Consider the following 20,609-nt stretch of genomic DNA (forward strand, 5'->3'; position numbering starts at 1 on the left):
GAGACACATACCCCAGCAGCTGACCCCCATTCTGGACTCACCCTTGAGTTAAGGCCACCGGGGAAGTAATTAAAGATAATTGAGGCTGCAACTTCTAAATGAAGAAATACTGCCACCCAGGCGGTAATTAATCACCTCCTCCACCCTCCCCCACCCACCACCCAAACCCCCCTTTGGTTCAGACCAAACTGGGTCTTTATATCCACATGTTCAGGCAGACTTCCAGTTCTCCCAAAACCCTTGTCATCATTGGCAGTCTTTCATTACCAACATAGCTCAGCCACAATGCTTAACATTCCATTTTGTTCCCCACTTAACATTTTTTGATGTGCATTGAAAGCAACAGCCCCCACCCAGGGCTTCTGACCATCTCACTTCCCCAAGTCTACTATGGAACATTCCAAAAAAGATAAAGAGTGACACTCCCCAGTTGGTAAATGTCAACCATCTAGGTTTTCTGCACAAGCGCAGGGTTTTACGTGCCCCACACTATTCTAAGCTGATAACATAGATAACCCATCTGGTCATGGCCTGCTTTCCCTCCCAGGGTGGGCAAGGGATTATAGCTGTTTTAACGCTGGGAGACTCAGAGCTTGTAAAGACTGTGCTCTGAACAGGGGGACAGTTACATAAGTCCACGGAGCTCTGGCACTGCAGGACAGCGGGCTCCACGTGGCTTCTAATTACAGGGCGGCTGATGGCCGTGGTTGAAGATACTGTCACAGGACCCGGGTCTCAGCCTGCTGATGTCCCACCAGCCATTGCACTAAAACGGAAATTAAGCACAGTGTCATGGCCATTTAGGACATTAGGAACGGAAGGCACCTCAGAGCTGCTTCCTGGCCCTTTGCCCACCTTATTAATAAGGTGCAAACGAGGACCTCGGCTGGGAGAGGGAAACAGCTGGAGAAAAGAGACCTTCTCTGCAGGTAGAGACATAAGGAGAGGAAGGGGATGCAGGGAGGCTGTGTCCCAAATCACCTTGGCTGAGAAGAAAATTGGCTTGATAAATGAGAAAAAAAAAAATCAACTTCTGATGAAACCGTTTAAGGAATATTTTCTAGGTTGCAAAGTTTCTCCAGTTCCTGAATTTGCACTCTGCCCTCCGAACACACACACACACGCACACACATGCACGCACACACACAAACACAATTGGGGGATGGTCATAAGGGGGTCTGGGGAAAGAAATAGGACCAAGCAACATTCGCATTCATTGACTTCCACCTCTCATCATTTGTAATTTGTTTGAAACCTTCAGGCTAGTGGCTCTCTGCAAGGCTTCACCAGCCTGCCAAGTTCTCTAGCTCAGAATCTGGGGAAATCCTAGCCTTGGCTAGAATCCAACCCTGGATACCAGGGCTATCTGCTAAATAAAGACCACAATCCCCAGTGCTGAGGGATGGACAGGGAGCTGCTGTGAACTCACCCCGACTCCACTTCCACCCTCCCCTACACACTCCCTATTTCCTTTCTCCTCAGTGACCCTGACCTTTATTTCTGGCAATTGTCCTGGCTAAATGACTGACAAGACTTCTCTCAGAAAATGTAAAAAGCCACAGAGATTTGGGTAACTCGGCAAAGAGAATAAATTCCATGGTTGCCCTCTTCACCTCCTTCTCGTGGACATGGACACACATTCCAAGGTGCTTTCTTCTTCTGGCCCAAGGCAGGTCAGGGTCAGGAGGACCCTGGGAGCTGCCACGCAGCCAACCCAAACCTTCTGCGCAGGGCCAGGCTTTCTCGTTTCTTTGCCAACAGCTGCAGCAGAGGTGAACTGGGACATGGGAAATACCAGCTCCCTTTGGAGAGAGGAAAAAAATTAAGAAGCCCGTTTTTTCTGTCCTGTCAGGTCTATTTAAGTATTTAATGAGGTGAGATAGTACCAATAAATTTAACATGGCACAATAACTCTGATGATGTGGGCCACAGACTAATAAGCTTCCATCCCAGGGACAGAAGAGTGATCTTGCCTTCGCTAGATCTTACCGGGTTTGATTGCTTTGTTCAGATATTAAAAAGGTTGAGCAAGGACTTTCAGGCACTGCCACAAATCCATGCGTATCCTCCCAGCCAAGATAGATTGAAGCCAGGCCGTGGAATACAAGGCTGTTTATTTTAATTGACAATTGAGAGGAGTGGAATAGGTGGAAGGTGGAGGGTGGAGGGTGGGTGAGGAGCCACAGGGGCCCCTGTGATTGGGTGGTTTGCGTGTATTTTCCCTTTCTCTTCAGAGTCTATGGCAGACCTTCAAATTCCAGGAACTATCCAATTGAGAGTCTGCTCCTGAGGCTTCAGAGAGTCTCTTTCTTGTGTGTCTTGAGTCAGGAGACGGGCCATTGACCCATGTGTCACCAGTAATTTTCATCCTCGCCTCCCGGGGAATGAGACCTGCTGTGGACATTTCCCAGCCACTTGTGTCCAGCCCCGAAGCTGGTCCCATTTTTGCAGTCTGTGAAGCTGGTCCCATTTTTGCAGTCTGTCCTCTCCTTCTGCAGATTGATGGGATGCACGATGGAGTCCTTTGAGGTCAGAGAACCACATGATTCACTTCTAATTCCCCCACAGCACCAAACACAGATCAGAACTTCTAAAGTGTCATATGCATATATTAGAGGGTAAGTGAAATAATTGTACATGGCATATGTGCGAACATTTTTAAGTTAACGTTTAGATATATTAAGTGTATTGTATTATATAAATATAACTAATGTAAGACGCTTAATTTCACAGATATTATTACTCAGGATAAGGCTAAGGTAGAACATAAGTTTAAAAATTAGTTACGTGGCTGGGTGCAGTGGCTCATGCCTCTAATCCCAGCACTTTGGGAGGTCAGGAGATCAACACCAGCCTGACCAACATGGTGAAACCCTGTCTCTACTGAAAATACAAAAATTAGCTGGGTGTGATGGCACACGCCTGTAATCTCAGCTACTTTGGAGGCTGAGGCAGGAGAATTGTTGAACCTAGGAGGCGGAGGTTGCAGTGAGCTGAGATCACGCCATTGCACTCCAGCCTGGGCAACAAAAGCAAAGTTCTGTCTCAAAAAAATAAAATAAAATAAAAACGAGTCACATTCAGATACACTATTAAATAAATAATGATATGGGGAGTATTCAAATGAGTAAAGTTTGGGGAACACTGTTTTAGCTGACTTACTAATTGATTGGTTAGCTATTTGGTCATTTGGTTGGTCAGTTATTGGTTGCAGATCAACAGATATTTTTCCCAACATTTTATTATGTAAGTTTTAAAGCATAGCAAAAAAAAGTTGAAAGAACTGTATAGTGAGCACCCATATACTCGCCTCCTAGATTCGCCAATTATCATTTTTCTATATTTATCACATAGCTGTCCATCGACCATCTAGCCATCTCTCATATCCCCCATCAATCTCTTATGTTTTTGGATGCTTTTCAAAGTAAATTGCAGACATCAGTGCAGTTCACCCTGAAACACTTCAGCATGCAAATCATGAGTCTTCAATATTTGCTTATGGTTATTTTTGTTGAAGAAAAATTTACATACCATGAAATGCACAAATCTTAAGTGTATCGGCTGAGTGTGGTGGGTCACGCCTATAATCCCAGCACTTTGGTGGATCACTTGAGGTCAGGAGTTTGAGACCAGCCTGGCCAACGTGGCAAAAACCCATCTCTACCAAAAAATACAAAAATTAGCTGGGCGTGGTGGTGTGTACCTGTAGTTTCAGCTACTCGGGAGGCTAAAGTGGAAGAATCACTCAGGAGGTGGAGGTTGCAGTGAGTCAAGATTGCTCAACCACACTCCAGCCTGGGCAACAGAGTGAGATCCTGTCTCAAAAAGAAGAAAAAAATCTTAAGTGTAACATTCAATGAGCTTTGATAAATGCATAACTTTGTGCAACCCAAAATCCTATCAAGGTGTAAAACATGACCATCAACCCCAGAAGTTTGCCTCATGATCCTCCCAATTAAACCCCACTCCTGCCCTCCAGAAGACACCACTGTTATGATTTTTTCACTTTATATTACTTTTGCCTATTATAGAAGTTCATATAAATTAAATAATTCAGTGTGTACTCTTGGTGCCAGTCTTCCTTCACAATGTAAGGCCCAACGTTTTTGAGATTCATCTGTATTGAGGCATGTATCAGTAGTTTGTTCCCTTTTACTGCTGAGGGGTATTCTTTTGTTTGTATCCATTCTCCTGTTGATGTACACCTGGGCTGTTTTCAGGTTGGGACTTTAATCAATCGAGTTGCTATGAATCTTCTACAAGTCACTTTATGGATGCCTGTCTTTACTTTTCTTGGATAAATAACTAGGAGTTGTATTGCTGGATCATAAGATAGGTGTATGCTTAGTTTTAAAAAAAAACTACCAGACCAGCTTCAAAAGTGTCTGTGTACTGCAACTCATAATGTATGAGAGTTACAGTTAATCCTCATCTTTGCCAACATTTGATGTTGGCTGTCATTTATATTTTAGCCATTCTCATGGATATGTAGTGGTATTTTATTGTTGAGTATATTTTCATGTACTTATTGGCCATTTGTAAACTTTCTTTAGTGAAGTATCTGTTCAATCTTTTGCCCATTTCTTGTTAATGTTGTTTGTCTTTTCATTACTGTGTTGTGCCAGTTCTTTTCTATTTTTATTTATGTATTTATTTATTTATTTACATTTTGAGATGGAGTCTTGCTCTGTCACCCAGGCTGGAGTGCAATTGCACAATCTCGGCTCACTGCAACCTCCACCCGCCAGGTTCAAGAGATTCTCCTGCCTCAGCCTCCCAAGTAGTTGGGACTATAGGCACATGCTACCATGCTTGGCTGATTTTTTGGCATTTTTTGTAGAGATGGGGCTTCACCATGTTGGCCAGGCTGGTTTTAGCACCCGGCCTTTTTGTTTTGTTTTGTTTTGTTTTGTTTTGTTTGAGATAGCTTCGCTCTGTTGCCCAGGCTGGAGTGAAGTGGCTCAATATCTCCTCACTGCAACGTCTGCCTCCTAGGTTCAAGCAATTCTCATGCCTCAGCCTCCCAAGTAGCTGGAACCACAGGTGTGTGCCATGACGCTCAGCTAATTTTTGTATTTTTTTAGTAGAGACAGGGTTTCGCCATGTTGTCCAGGTTGGTCTCAAATGCCTAACCTCAAGTAATCCACCTGCCTCGGCCTCCCAAAGTGCTGGGATTACAGGCTTGAGCCACCACACTTTGTTTTTTTTAGGACAAGGTCTCACTCTGTCACACAGACTGGAGTGCAGTGACATGATCATGGCTCACTGAAGCATCGACCTTCCAGGCTCAAGTAATTCTCCCACCTCAGCCTCCCTAGTAGCTGGGACTACAGGCGCTTGCCACCAGACCTGGATAATTTTTGTATATTTTGTAGACACAGGGTTTTGCCGTGTTGCCCAGGCTGGTCTGAAACTCCAGGACTAAGTGAACTGCCCACCTCAGCCTCCCAAAGTGCTAGGATTACAGTTGTGAGCCACCACACCTGGCCTAGAAACTTTATAGTTTTAGCTTTTACTTCAGGTCTGTAATCCATCCCAAATTAATTTTCATATATGGTAGGGAACAAGGAAAAATTTTTTTCCTTATAAATATCTAGTTGTTTTCAGTAAAAATTGTTGCCAGCATGGTGGCTCACGCCTGTCATCCCAGAATTTTAGGAGGGTGAAGCAGGAGGACTGCTTGAAGCCAGGGGTTTAAGACCAGTCTGGACAACACAGCAAGACCCAGACTCTACAAAAAACGAAAAAAAATTAGCTGCACATGGTGGCATGTACCTGTGGTCCCAGGTACTCAAGAGGCTAAGGTAGGAGGATTGCTTAGTGACAGAAAGAGAGTCTGTCTCAAGAAAAAAAAAAAAAAAAAATGCTGAAAGACTTTTTTTCCCCCTCTTTATGGCTTTTGCACTTTTGTCAAAAATCAAATGACTATATAAGTGTAGGTCTATTTCTGGGCTTTCTGTTTTGCTCCATTGATTGATGGATTTTTTTAAAACAGTCTTGGAATGTTAGAGCTTGAAGGAAACAAATATTCTTTATTGTTTTGTAAACTTTCTTAGATTACAGATCCCTTTAAGAATCTGATAAATATTTTGAATCATTTCTAAAGAAATTGCACATAGATATAAATGTTTGCATGTGATTTTAGAGATCATAGGCCTTTGAAGCCTTTATCCCAACACTCATATTTTACAAAAAAGAAAACTGAGGCCTAGAGAAGTGACGTGGTTTGTCAAAGGCTACAGACTTTAGCAAATGACAGAGCTAATGCTAAAACCCAGGGCCTTCTAATCTATTACACCAGCCCCCTCCAAAATGTGTATGTCACAGTCCCGATTCACCAAGAGCTTATATTTTAGTGAGGAAGTTAGACATGTTTACAGCCAGGCATAATAGAAGACATTACATGATAAGAACCAAACCAGAATAGATTTGGGGTTATCAGGAAAGGCTCGGTGGAGAAGGAATGCTACAGGCAGGGTGCGGTGAGTCACGCCTGTAATCACAGCACTTTGGGAGGCTGAGATGGGCAGATCATTTGAGGTCAGGAATTTGAGACCAGCCTGACCAACGTAGTAAAACCCTATCTCTACTAAAAATATTTAAAAATTAGCCGTGGTGGCACTCGCCTGTAATCCCAGCTACTCAGGAGGTTGAGGCAAGAGAATCACCTGAACCCGGAAGGCACAAGTTATAGTGAGCCGAGAACATGCCACTGCACTCCAACCTGGGATCTCAAAAATAAATAAATAAATAAATAAATAAATAAATAAAAATAGGATGCTACGGTCTAAAACACTCTAGAATGAGCCAAAGCTCTGTAGTAGAATAGATTCAGAAAAGACTAAGCTCCTCAAAGCTAAAATCTGGGTCTGTGTACAGATGGAAAAATAGACATTGCATATTTATAAAAGGATTTGGAAGATAACGATACCTCTTACATGTTTTTCTGATGGGAAAATGGTGAATAGCTAGAAAGAAACTTCCTACGAGTTTTTTGTTGTTGTTGTTGTTGTTGTTTTCGTTTTTTTTCACTTTGTCCCTGAAGCCATCACTATTATAAATTGAAAACTCTGTTTCTGGGTGTATTTAGAAAGGCAGGCTGAACCATCCTCAGGGCAAAAAAAAAAAAAAAAAAAGGGTAGGGGAGGCAGAAAACATTGAGCAGAAAGAATTCATAAGCTGGTATCAGCAGTCCCCAGATTGAAACATGTTTCTAAAATTTACTAATTGTGTGATCTTGCACAAGTCACATAACCTTTCTGACCTCGTTTTTTCACTTGTGAAATGAGATTAATTATAACACCGACCTCACTAGTTGTTGTGATGTGTCAGAGAAGTAAAATATGTGAAAGCACATTACCCTGGGTAGAAAACTGTGCAAAGGAAAGTGGCATCATTATTGTGGAGTCACCGTGGGACCCATTTGGAGGAACCCACACACTGGTGCTGGGCACTGGCTCAGGGAGGCAACTGCTGCCAGGGAAACCCAAAGCACCATGCTTACAGCCAATCCCTGAACAATACCTTCCCTCCCCAAAGGCAAAGCGTTGGGTGGGACTCCAACTGCACACATATGGACAGGCTTCATTTTTGACATTTCTCATTCAAGGCTGCCTTTGAAATTCTTTAACTCTGCCCTATGTCTTGAGAGTGAGGGTGGGTCTGAGAAGGGGGGAAAAGAAAACCACATATTGCTATTTCTTTAAGCTATATTTACTTGATAAGTCAGGATAGAGTAGGTTATGTTGCAGTCACAAACGACCTCAAAGTCTTGCTGACTTGTAGCAGTAAGAGGTATTATTCTGTAAACAATACAATACGGAATAGAACAGAACTAGGGAATCTCTTCTGTGTCTCCTCCCTCCACACCTACTCTAAGAGAACAGCTGCCATATTAAACATTACCAGTCACTGTAATAAAAGAAAAGAGAGTTTGGAAAGTTTTCATGTCAATAATAAAATGCCCAAGCACATGTGACTTCTGCTTACTACTCATTGTCACATGGCCATAGAGTGGAACCCAACTCTAAGGAGGGCAAGAAGTACAAGCCTGAGACTGGGTAATTTATAAAGAAAAAAGGTTTAATTGGCTCACAGTTCTATAGGCTGTACAGGAAGCATGGCTAGGGAGGCCTCAGGAAACTTACATCATGGAGGAAGGCAAAGAGGAAGCCAGCACATCCTGCACGACAGGAGGGAGAAAGAGCAAAGAGGGAGGTGCTACACACTTTCAAACAACCAGATATCATGAGAACTCTATCACAAGACAGAACCAGGGGGATGATGCTAAACCTTTAGAAACCACCTCCATGATTCAATCACCTCCCACTAGGTGCCACATCCAACACTGGGGATCGCAATTCAACATGAGTTTTGGGTGGGGACACAGAGCCAAACCATATCACCAACAATACTTAGAAAGTAGAAAACTGGGCCAGCCTCAGTGGCTCACACCTGTAATCCTTACACTTTGGGAGGCCAAGGTGGCTGGATCACTTGAGGTCAGGAGTTTGAGACCAGCCTTGCTAACATGATGAAACCCTGTCTCTACCAAAAAATACAAAAAATTAGTCAGGCATGGTGACACGCTCAGGAGGGTGAGGCATGAGAATTGCTTGAACCTGGGACGCAGAAATTGTAGTGAGCCAAGATGGTGCCACTGCACTCCAGCCTGGGCAACAGAGTGAGGCTGTCTCAAAAAGAAAAGAAAGAAAAGAAAGTAGAAAACTTGAAATAGGATAAATAACTTTTATTACTTCCCTCTTACATCCCCTGGACCCATTGTGCTGTTACATATTTGATGGCTTTGTATGTTCTGTTTCATCTTCTGTTTGGAATGCCAATATCTCTTCCTAGGAGCACCTATTCATCTTCTAGAACTCATTCAAACATCTCCTTCTCTAGAAGCCACTGCAGAACCCCTTAGCACAGGGCCTCACAGTGTATTTTTCTGTTTGGTTCCCTACTTCATTGAGGATGCCTTGAGGGCACAAAATAAAAGCTTATGCAATGGATGAATGGATGAATAAATGAATTATGCCCAAGATAACCTGACCTTAATCCCCCACCCCACTCAACCCCGTGAATGGCCCTGAATGTCCCAGAAGGAGAAAAGCAAGTTTTGCCACACCCTTTCCCGATTTCTTCACCATTAATAGTTAACATTTAGTAAGCACTTACTAAGGGCCAGGCACAATTAAGAGTGCTAATTATATTATCTAATTTAATCTTCACAACAACATTACAAGCTTCCTGTTTTAGAGATTATGTATTAGAGATTATAGTAATCAAGTTTAGAGAGCTTCAGTGATCTGCCCGACACTACACAGATAGTAAGAGAACCATGCCTGAACTCAGGTTTATCAGAGGCTAAAATCCATACTCTTAACTTCTCAATGTGGTGCCTCCACAGGTTACAGAAATAGGCCACTGACACATGTGACTCAGATTGTTCTACTTTCTGTAAGCACAATGCTGACAACAAAGACAGGAGAATCTCTCTGTCCATAGCCCCTAAACAAAAGTGTGCAAAGGTTAGAGAACTAGGATACAATAGAAGCCCCATCCCATTGTAGTTCCTTTTAGCCAGAGAGCCCACAGCAAAGCCCACCATTGAAACTGGCCTGCTCTGACCATGACAAGAGAAGACTGATATGAATAGTTCATTGAATGGAGATTATTTAGTCAGAGAAAAGAAAACTATGAGTGATTTAATAGATGTTGGTTGGTCACCAGATGTTCACTAAATCCACTGAGGATAAAAAAGACAGCACTTAAAATTCAGCTTGGGGGATTTCAATTAGGCAGCAAGAAGGCTTTCTCAACAGTAAGAAGTATTAAATATCTTTGATTAATGAACAGTGATGGAATGCTTCTTTAAGTCTAGGGTCCTTATTCAGGGATTTATTCTTTTATGTATTTAGCTACTTACTCATTCACTCTTTCAGCAATCGTTTATTGGCCAGGCACTGTGGTAGGTACAGCTATCCCTTGGTTTCTGCAGGGGATTTGTTCCAGGACCCCCAGCCCTAGATACCAAAATCCACAGATGCTCAAGTCCCTTATATAAAACAGTATAGTATTTGCATATAATCTACTCACATCCTTCCATGTACTTTAAATCATCTCTAGATTACTATAATACCTAATGCAATATACACACTGTATAAATAGTTGCTATACTGTATTTTTCATTTGTATTATTTTTTATTGTTGTATTTTTAATTTTATTGTTTTTTTTTTTTTCCAAATATTTTTGATCTGTAATTAGCCAAATCCAGGAATGTGGAACCTGTGGATATGGGGGGTCGACTATACTAGAAATACAAATGTGAATGAAAACACTTCTGTTCTTCAGGCTGTCTTCCTGAAATCTTTTTTTCATGATGTAAAATTTCTTTGAAAGCTATACAACAACTCATAACACTTTAATGCAAACAAATTTTCCCATTTCCCAGGCAGGCCCTGGTTACCAGACTTGGTATATATTGGTTGGATGGTAGAAGCTGAAGAGAAAGGGAGGGAAATTTGGGGGACTTAGGACTCTATTTGGTTTCCTATTGCTGCTGTAACAGATTATCACAAACTTAGTGGCTTAAGACAACACATACTTTCTTCGGGACTGAAGGTCAGAAGTCTGAAGTCAGTTTCACCTGGCTACAGTCAAGAGGTCAGTAGGACTGATACTTCTGGAGGCCCTGAGGGGAGAATCTGTTTCCTTGACATTTTCAGATTCCAATGGCAGCCTATATTCCTTGGCTTGTGACCCTTTCCTCCATCTTCAAAGCTCATCATTCCAGTTTCTTCCTTCTGTTGTCCCATCTCCTAGTATCTTTGATTCTGACTCCTCTGCTCTCCTCTTACAAAGACTGTTTTATTTATACTGGACCCATGAAGATAACAAGATAATAATTTCCCTATCTCAAGATCCCTAATTTAATCACATCTGCAAATACCCTTTTGCCAAATACCCGATGACATTCACAGGTTCTGGGGACTAAGACATGGGCATATTTGTAGAACCATTATTCAACCTTCTACAAGGACAGAAGGCCTATTACAGCAACTTTACCTATGTGGCAGTTGTGCCCAGGACTGGCTTTGACGTTTAACCTTGCTGAGGTTATTATAAACTATGGGAGAAGGCCTTACCGAAGTCACACAGATGGTTGATGCTGGCGGAGTTACTGGATTTACCCAATGATATCACCAGCCCTGTGGGGGAGTTTAGCTGTTGGCCTGACTAAAGGCAGGGGAATGGACAAAATAATCTTTTCCTACACACTCTAGTTCTATAATGATGGTTAATGTTTGTTTATTTATTTATTATTTTTTGACTCAGTCTAACTCTGTCACCCAGACTGGAATGCAGTGGTGCCATCTTGGCTCACTGCAACATCTGTCTCTAGGGTTCAAACAATTATCCTACCTCAGCCTCCCAACTAGCTAGAATTGTAGACACATTCCACAACTCCCAAGTAGCTGGAATTACAGGCACACTTCACACCCAGCTAATTTTTGTATTTTTAGTAGAGACAGGGTTTCACCATGTTGGCCAGACTAGTCTCGAACTTCTGACCTCAAGTGATCCACCTGCCTCGGCCTCCCAGAGTGCTAGGATTACAGGTGTGAGCCACCATGCCCAGCCAATAATGATGGTTAATGTTTATGAAGACTTTAATATGTGCCAAGCACCATGCTAAGCACTTTGTATGTACTACCTTTCTAAATTAATTTTGTTTTTATCAGAGTAATCTATATACATGGTTTTACAAATTAAGTCGTACTAAAAGACTCATATCAACCAATAGGTCTACTCCTCCTTACTTCCTCAGTCCCACATAGGTAACCTCTCTCAACTCTTAGCAATTTCTACTGGCATTTACCTTTAACATTTTAAATAACATATTCATATTGCTATTTCTCAAGTTATCCATTTTAGACAGTTTCTACTAAATTCCTTTCATTGCAATTGAGAATTTTGTTCTCTAATACACTGCCACCTTCTTCCTACTGTCTCTCCCCTATCCTTCTACTGTAATTATATCACATTTGGGGTTGAATCAATCATCTGTGTTTATATTAAGATGACTGTGTTAAGTATTGCTCTCTGCTGAGCCAGGTTGTCCAAATCCACGCATATCCAAGTCCCATAGTCAGCCCTGAGCAACCTGCCTGTATGAAAAGTCGACCCTCCATGTACACGGGCTTCACATCCTGCAAATACTGTATTTTCAACCAACATTTAGTTGGAAAAAATACCTGTGTACAAATAGACTGTGGAGCTCAAACCTCTGTTGTTCAAGGGTCAAATGGACTCCTCACCACCACTAACAAATACTCCAATTGATCTATCGCCTAGCAATAATTTTTAAAACATTTGTATTCATCAGATAATCTATTCACTTCTTTTCTCCTCATGATCCTCCGCAGAGTAGAATTCTACATTTTGCTCTTGAGGCTAGAAGCAGGCTGCTTCCCCAAGATGGTTTATACCATCTTTCTATACTAGATGCCCCAAGGCCCCACACCATTGTATCAGACCTGAGATTTGAACCCAAGTTTGTCTAAATCAAAATTCCTCATCCTCAACTGCCATTGTATATGGCTTTTATAAGTTAAGAATTTGAAAAAGTGGCTATAATGTTTGAGTAGGACGTAGTTCTACATAAAAGTAATTACTGCTAATGGCTGCATTGCATTTGAACTCTATCCTTATACACACTTTCAAATCAGACAACAGTTCTCAAAGTGCTGGGACCTGCCTTCACACCTGGGAGAAACAACATTCAAACAGGGAATTTGTTTTTTTTTTTAATTTTGCAGACATTTCCATGTGGGTTTGTTGACACTTTGGGAATTGGGTGGCTGTGGCTGTGGGGTTTTGTTTTGTTTTATTTTGCTTTTGTTTATTTTGTCTTTCTTCCTGATTTATTTTCTCTAGTTGTTCCTGAGGTCTGGGAAGACTCCCAGTGGGCATATAGCCTGCCAACCCCAGGGACAATATAGCTTCTATCTGAACGTATACCCTTCCATCCATTGACCCCCACTCCTTGCACATACCTATCCACACATACATACACACACACACACACACACATTCATATACACACACTCTCTCTCTCTTTCAGCCCACAGCTCCAACCCTGCTGAAGAAAAGAGTCTAGTCCGTGTCACAAAATATGAGTCTCATCATCCCATTTGGACTGGAATCATGAGGATGAGGGACACAAGGAGGGGGAAAAAGGAAAGGAGATATGGGTAGACTTAAAGGTGTTCCAAATATTCCTCAATGCTGTTTTGCATCTTTTCCTCTTCAATTCTCCCAACTCCTCTACAAACATAGACATCCACCATAGAGAAGTTAAATTACCATCAGATTTTACTCTCTGCCTAGGTGAAACCACGAGTCCCCCAGAGGCTATAAATCTTTTCAGGAGCAATGCTCCATTGATCCAGTTCCACTAAAATGGTCCTGAACCATAGCCCTCTTTCCTACTTTCTCCCCTTCTCTTTTTTCCTTTTTCTTCTTCTTCCTTTTTTTTTTTTTTTTTTTTCCCCAGAGTTCCACTCTTGCCCAGGCTGGAGTACAATGGCGCTATCTCAGCTCACTGCAACATCTGCCTCTCAGGTTCAAGCGATTCTTCTGCCTCAGCCTCCCCAGTAGCCGGGATTACAGGCACCTGCCACCACGCCCGGCTAATTTTTGTATTTTTAGTAGAGATGGGGATTCACCATGTTGCCAGGCTGGTCTCCAACTCCTGACCTCAGGTGATCTGCCTGCCTCGGCCTCCCAAAGTGCTGGGATTACAGGTGTGAGCCACCGTGCCCAGCCCCTCCATTTTCCTTTTTTTTTTTTTCTCACTCTCTCCCTTGTTTCTCTGGTGCTTCTTCCAAAACAAAAAACAAAACAAAAAAACAGCCACCCTCTTGTTTATCTGTTTGTGTTCTGTGTGTGGAGCTCAGGGACCTCCCAGAATAGTTTATTATGGCTTTTCTGTTTAGCTCGACTGCAATATAGCAGAGGTAATACAATCATGTCTCAGCTCCATATGGTCTTGGAGGCTGACAAGCAGAACAACCTCTGCTTTGTTTGTGTTTTACTTATGGTGTTATGTGAGCCGCGTGGGGCTGGTGTGCTAAGTTCCTCCCGCAGGACAGATCAGAGAAGGAGCCAGGCGCCATGTTGTCGTTCCCCACCCCCTTCCACTACCACGCACACAAAACACACACACACACACACACACACACACTCTCTCTCTCCACAACTCGGGGCATAGTGGAGATAAGGGGGGATGATCAACCCCAGAGAACATTAGGGACACACAGGAAAGGTCGTGTTGTGGGGAGGAGGAGGGTGAGAAGAGGAAAGTGAAGGAATATTTACAGAGGCATGCTACACGTCTTACTATAGACACTTACGTAATTCTCATACAACTCTTTGGAATATATATTGTTGCCCTATTTTCTCTTGGAAAAACCTGAGATCAGTAAGCTATCAGGCCTTTTCCTCAAGTGATATACCTGGAATTGAATGCTTATTTGTTTGATCCCCAAACTCACACACAGTCTATTACAACCTTTTTGTCTACAATGTGGGGCTGCAGGGGTTGGGGAGGGGGAGTCTTACAAACTCTTCTAGGCAAAGAGCATAGATGCTGTAGATGATGACAAAGGATAAACCACTACGCTCCCAAACTTGAAACACAATGTGGTTATGACAGTTCTCAGGGGCTTAGTGTCACCTTTATCCACATTCCAATCAGGCATGGGCATTCCTGGGCACTGGAGCCAGTGAGGTACTGTATCTTAAAAGCATTTGCAAAACAGATTTCAGTACAACATACTTACTAGGTAATATCTTCATTGCTGCAGTTACGTTAATGAGGTTTTACCTAAAAATGCAGAGAGGAAGATTCAGTGGGGATGAGTTAGGTACATATTACAGCTGGAATAATGGAAGACCCAAGCCACAATTGTTGTACCTTCAAGGTGCTTAGGTGCAAAAAGTTGCAGGGAAGCATATATTGGACAGATTCACTGACCATATAACCTCATTTTTCTAGACAATTCCAATTCCATACATTCTCTCTAACAAAGAGAACCAATGACAAGTCCTGGATATTCCAAAATGTTGGCATCTAAACCATATGAAATAATGACAATAGCTAACATGTGTTTCATGCTTTCTAGCTGACTGCAATTCATACATTATCTCGTCTATTCCATGCAGAGCCTCATCTATTGACCTGTGATGTCAATGCCTTTAGTAAACTGTACCTGGTGCACGGAAGTGATTACTAAATATTTGTTGAGTAGATCATCACTGCTGCTTTCTAGACTAGAAAACTGACCCACAGAGAGGTTTCATAACATGTTTGGCATCACACAGCTGATGAGGGGTGGGGCAGGAAGGTGAGCCCAGGCTAACTGCCCCTGCCACTTGCCTGCTATCACTACCCAGTACAGAAACCTCATCCTATTGCTTCCCCAAGGCTCCCAAATTGGCCTTCCCACCTGAAAGCAACCCCAAATCTTTCATTAGATTATGCGATCCAATGTCAAATTTGAAATATAACACTGTACTACATGCAAAACATGGCAGGGGATGCTGGGAGAGTTAAAGAAGCACTAAGTGGTGAGACCCCACTCCCAGAGAGAAGTAAGGGGTCTCACTGGAGGATACTGAAAACAGGGCCAGAGCAGTGGCTCATGCCTGTAATCCTAGCACTTTGGGAGGTCAAGAGGGGCGGATCACTTGAGGTCACGAGCTCGAGATCAGCCTGGCCAAGACAGAGAAACCCCATCTCTACTAACAGTACAAAAATTAGCTGGAAATGGTGGCACGTGCCTGTAACCCCAGCTATTCAGGAGGCTGCAGTAGGAGAATCACTGGAACCTAGGAGGCTGAGGTTGCAGTGAGCTGAGAACGCACCACTGCACTCCAGCCTGGGTGTCAGAGTGAGACTTCATCTCAAAAAATAATAATAATAAATACTGAAAACAGCCTGTGCCCTGGGCACCACCATTTGGAGAAACCCAATGGTGGCTCTTGATCAGTCTGGGCCTTGAGAAAGGACTGGTAGGGAAGCTGTTATCAGAAGAGGGAGACCAGCCCTCAGGAAATATGGTCCCAGTCACGAACAGCTGTCTTACCCTTCCTCTTCCAGCCTCAGGCCTCAATCACACAGAGCAATCTTAGACTCACATTGTGTTGAGCGGCAATAATTAGTTTTAGTGGTAGAAGCCGTGTGGCATGCAATGGTAACATACATGGGGCAGCCCTTAAGTGCTAGGGGCTTGATCATACATTGATCCATTTTCTTGACCACTTGATGAGATCAATTTTATGAAGCCCATTTTGCAAATGAGAAAACTGATATATTAGAGGTGAAAAATCAAAGTTACATAAATAGCCAGTATCCAAATAGGAATAAGTAATGTTATGGGTAGCCTTGAAGAAGACAGGAAGTTTTTTAAAAAAAAAAAAATCATATGCTTGGGGGTTTAATCGTGGGAGAAAGCAGAAAAGGAGGGTTGCACTCTTTACCTTGGTAACAGTAGAAGGTTACAGGGTGGGTGATATGTATATGAGCATCTGTATTTTTTAGTACAAGCTAATTGAACCACCTGATTTTCCTCCACCATCTGTCTCCCACTCTCACTATCATCCTCCCCATCCACCCCCAGCAGCAGTCACTATAGCAGCCTGGAGCCCAGAATAGCTCCTAAATTCACCAAAGCCGAGAAGAAATGATCTTGTACTCTACGTACCCTTGTCAAGGTGGCCCTAAAAACAAGGATGCCTAGCCATTCATTAATTCTACAAATACTTAATTGAATGCCTATTGTATGCCAAGTGCTTTTCTAGACATCAGAACAGACGAGTGAACAAAGCAGACAAAAAAAATCCCTGCCTTCATGGAGATTATGTTCTGCCAAAGAGGTTTCTAGTGCTCAAAATTGTCAGTCCATTCACCTTCCTAAGAGAAAAGTCAATCCATGGAGGATCCCAGAGATCATGATAGAAGTCCTAAATTGAGCTTCACAGTCCTAAGCTCCTCAAAGGAGACCTGTGGTCACATCCATCCAGCACCTGCCCTTCCCTCATCAGCCTTTTGTTCCAACAATGAAAGACAAACAGGGGTGAGCTACTCCCCTAAGGCAAACCCCACCCCACCTGCGCCTCAGGCCCCCCTCTCCAGATCCTGCACTCCGAGCCCTTGCTTTTTCATTGGTTTGCATCATAAATGTGTAATGCCAGGCTAAGAAAAGCACCCAGCCCAACCCGCTCTGCCTTGCATCCATAACAACCTTATCAAAGGGTTTTTTTCTGAGCACAGAGAACAGAGAGCCCTCCAGGTTTTGATTCATAGCAGGTGAAGGCTGGATGTGCTGAAAGCTGATTGAAATCAGCGAGGTCAACAAAATACAGCTGAGAGTGCACAATAATTGGGAGCGAAGCATCGCTTCCTTGTTTTTTTGTGATCCCCTGCACTTTCAAGCTCCCACTTCTAAAGGAAAGTCTTTGTCTTACACACTTTATTGCATTGGTGTGGGCTTTATTTTATAAACTTGGGATTTTGTTGACCCACAATTTCCTCTCCTTTTGCCCTGTAACTATCTAGATATTTTGAGGTGGGAGGGTGGGGGTTGGAGACTGAAGAGGAGAGGCTTTAGGACCCTCTGGGTTTTCCTGCCTCGAGGAACCCCCTCTCATGCATGTGTACGCAAGCACACACAGACACACACACACACACACAGACACACACGCATGGACACACACGCATACACCTGCAAGCCCTTCCATTTTGTTTCAGGAGAGGGGAGTCTGCCCTATAGCTCTACAGTCTTTTCATGCTGATAGGAGTGCTGTTGTGCCAGACAATTCTAACTCATTCAAGGGCCAGTGACTGCATTCTAACTAAAGCTTAAATTCTCACATACACATATTCTTTCTCAATGTCGTGTGTGTGTGTGTGTGTGTGTGTGTCTGTGTGTGTCTGTGTGTGTTTCTCTTCCTTTATGGAGGTTCTGCCTGAACTGAAAGTTGCCTGAAGGTAGGGGTTTTGTTTGTCTTGTTCAGTGTTCAAGAGAACTTGGCACAGAGCACAGCGTGTGGTTGAGAATCAATAAATATTCATTGAATGAAAGAAGGCTCACTGACACTGAGTGTTACCGCTCCAAGTCTCCTGGGCCTCTGCTCTCTCTTCAGGGCAAGAGGAATCTATAGGTGAGCCTTGGCCTTCCTCAGAAAACCGAAAACCATCATGCGGCCACTACCCAGAGACGAGACTGGGACTAACGCAGGACCTTGGAGAATACTGGTAGTGTGGCAAGGACTTAAATGGAAAAATGACATTCTTGAAACTGTCATGTCAGAAAGTGTTTTCGTTAGCTGAGCTTCGTATATTGGAAGGTGGTGCTGGTTTGGAGTCTTGACTAGGCTGGCCTAGAGAATTTTATCCATTGGATTCAATCCCATAAGAAGGAACTCATTATCCTGCTTTCCAGAGTTAATGATTGTTGTTCCATCTCATTCTCTGCCCAAAGACGTTTTTGTCTATTTTGAGTACCTCCCTGTGAGAACAAGGCAAAATTCCTTAATCTCTGTCACATAGCTGAGCTAGAAAAGCCCTCACGACTACCACGAACCGAAGAGAACAGTAGCAGTAAACACCAGAAGTGTATTTCTTCTTGGATTGAAATTCTTTCCTGCTGGCTTCAATGGAACCCCACGGAAGGGGAGAGGAGACTTCTTCCTCACAGCAGAATGCTCATGTCCGCATTTGTAGATCCAGAAGAGAGAAGTTGGATCAAGAAGTCTATACAGTCAGTAACAATATTAGCCAGATTGGCAGCCTATTCTGCTATCATCTCTCACGTGGGTCACTGAAACGGCCTCCTAAGGGGTCTACACCTGTCTACCCTTCAAACTGATGCCCTAGCAAGCCTCTTGTAAAACAAATAGGACAGATAATAACAAGAGTTGGCAAAGATGTAATGAAATTAGAACCTTTATACATTGCTGGTGAGAGTGTACAACGGTGCAGCTGTTTTAGAAAACAGTCCATCAATTTCTCATAAGATTGTTAAACATAGAATTACCATATGATACAGCAATTCTACTCCTAGGTATATACCCAAAAGAAATGAAAACCTAGGTCCACACTAAAACTTGTATATGAATATTAATAGCAACCTTATTCACACTAGCCAGAAAGTGGAAAGAAACTAAATGTTCATCAACTGATGAACGGATAAACAAAATGTGGCATATCCAAAAACAATGGAATATTATTTGGCAATAAAAAGGAATGAAGCACAGTTAAAACATGGAGAAATAATTATGTTAAGTGAAAGAGGGCAGTCACAATAGGCCACATATTGTAAATGTGCTTTCATTTACAAGAAATATACAAAATAGGTAAAGCTATAGAGACAGAAAGTAGATAAGTGGTTATGAGAGAGGAGAAAGAAAAAAAGCAGGCAGGCAGTTAGGGTGGGTCCTCAGTTGAATATTTTCAAACAAAAAAACAGCCTGCAGGCACAGATAAGGGAACTTGCACAGGAGGGCTTGCTTAAGACATGTCCACAGCTGCACAGATAAGAAAGGCTACACAGGTGACTTGCCTGGAAATGCCCACAATAGAAAATTCCATCCCCTGACACATGCGTGGTAAGGGGAACAAAGCAATATGGAGTAACTCTAGCTAAGGGCCGGCATGTGCATTAGGAGGATGGGATGGAGCTACCAGAAATTTGTACCTTATGCAAATGAGGCACCAATCCCTCATCGGTTTCCTTTAACAGCCTTTGCATTCAACTGTAAAATGGCAACCCCTTCCAGGTCCCTTCTCAGAAGCAGAGAGCTTTCTTTCACTTCTGAAACTTTCACCTCAACCTCACTTTTTGGTGTACATGCTCCTGGTCGTGAGACAAAGAACTCCGGGTGATACCTCACAATGAGAGACTGCTACATCATGGTGCACAGGCGAGACTGTAACCGTTAGTTACCTAGAGCTGGAGAGAGATTGGGGGAAGAGGGGGTGGGTGTGCTTACCATTAAAGGGTATGAAATGCCTTTTGGGAGTGATGAAAATGTTCTAAAATTGATTGTAGTGATGGTTGAACAATTCAGTGAGTATAGTAAAAACCACTTAATTCTACATTTTAAATAGGTGAATTGTGAATTATATCTCAATGAAACTGGTACCCCCAAAAAGAAAAAAAAAATTAAACCTGCTCATTCCCCTACCAAAGGTTTCTGCTGGTTTCTCATCACCCAAAAATAAAGCCCAAGCTCCTTGGCCCGCCACGAAACTGTCCCTTGACAATTTGGCCCCAACCTGTTTTTCAGCCTCATCTTCCTCTCTTCTTACCATGTACCCCAAATGCAGAGCTTTTGAGCTTGCTCTGTTCCTGAACACACCATGCTGTGGCTGCCACAGGAGTCCAGGCCTTTGCATTGTGTTCTTGTCTCCTGCAATGCCTTTTCTTTGATCTCTATCTGACAAATGCTGATTTATTCTTCAGGATCCAAGATGAGCATCACCTGTTCTATGCAGCCTTTCCCAGCTTTCCCAGGAAGAGTGTGTCTCACTCCTGGG

At 42.8% G+C, this 20,609-nt stretch overlaps 1 long non-coding RNA gene across 1 annotated transcript; it reads right to left on the reverse strand.

Annotated features, from left to right (window-relative positions):
* Positions 1–2,103: 2,103 nt before the first annotated feature.
* On the reverse strand, positions 2,104–19,915 carry LOC108536362 (uncharacterized). The gene is made up of 4 exons (XR_001887495.1): positions 19,768–19,915; positions 14,851–14,894; positions 9,932–10,028; positions 2,104–2,522 (listed from the first exon to the last, which is right to left on the reverse strand). It is a non-coding gene; the product is annotated as an uncharacterized LOC108536362 (long non-coding RNA).
* Between the last annotated feature and the right edge of the window lie 694 nt (positions 19,916–20,609).

This window comes from Rhinopithecus bieti, unplaced genomic scaffold, assembly GCF_001698545.2.
Source record: "Rhinopithecus bieti isolate Rb0 unplaced genomic scaffold, ASM169854v2 scaffold_11964, whole genome shotgun sequence".
Taxonomy (NCBI): domain Eukaryota; kingdom Metazoa; phylum Chordata; class Mammalia; order Primates; family Cercopithecidae; genus Rhinopithecus; species Rhinopithecus bieti.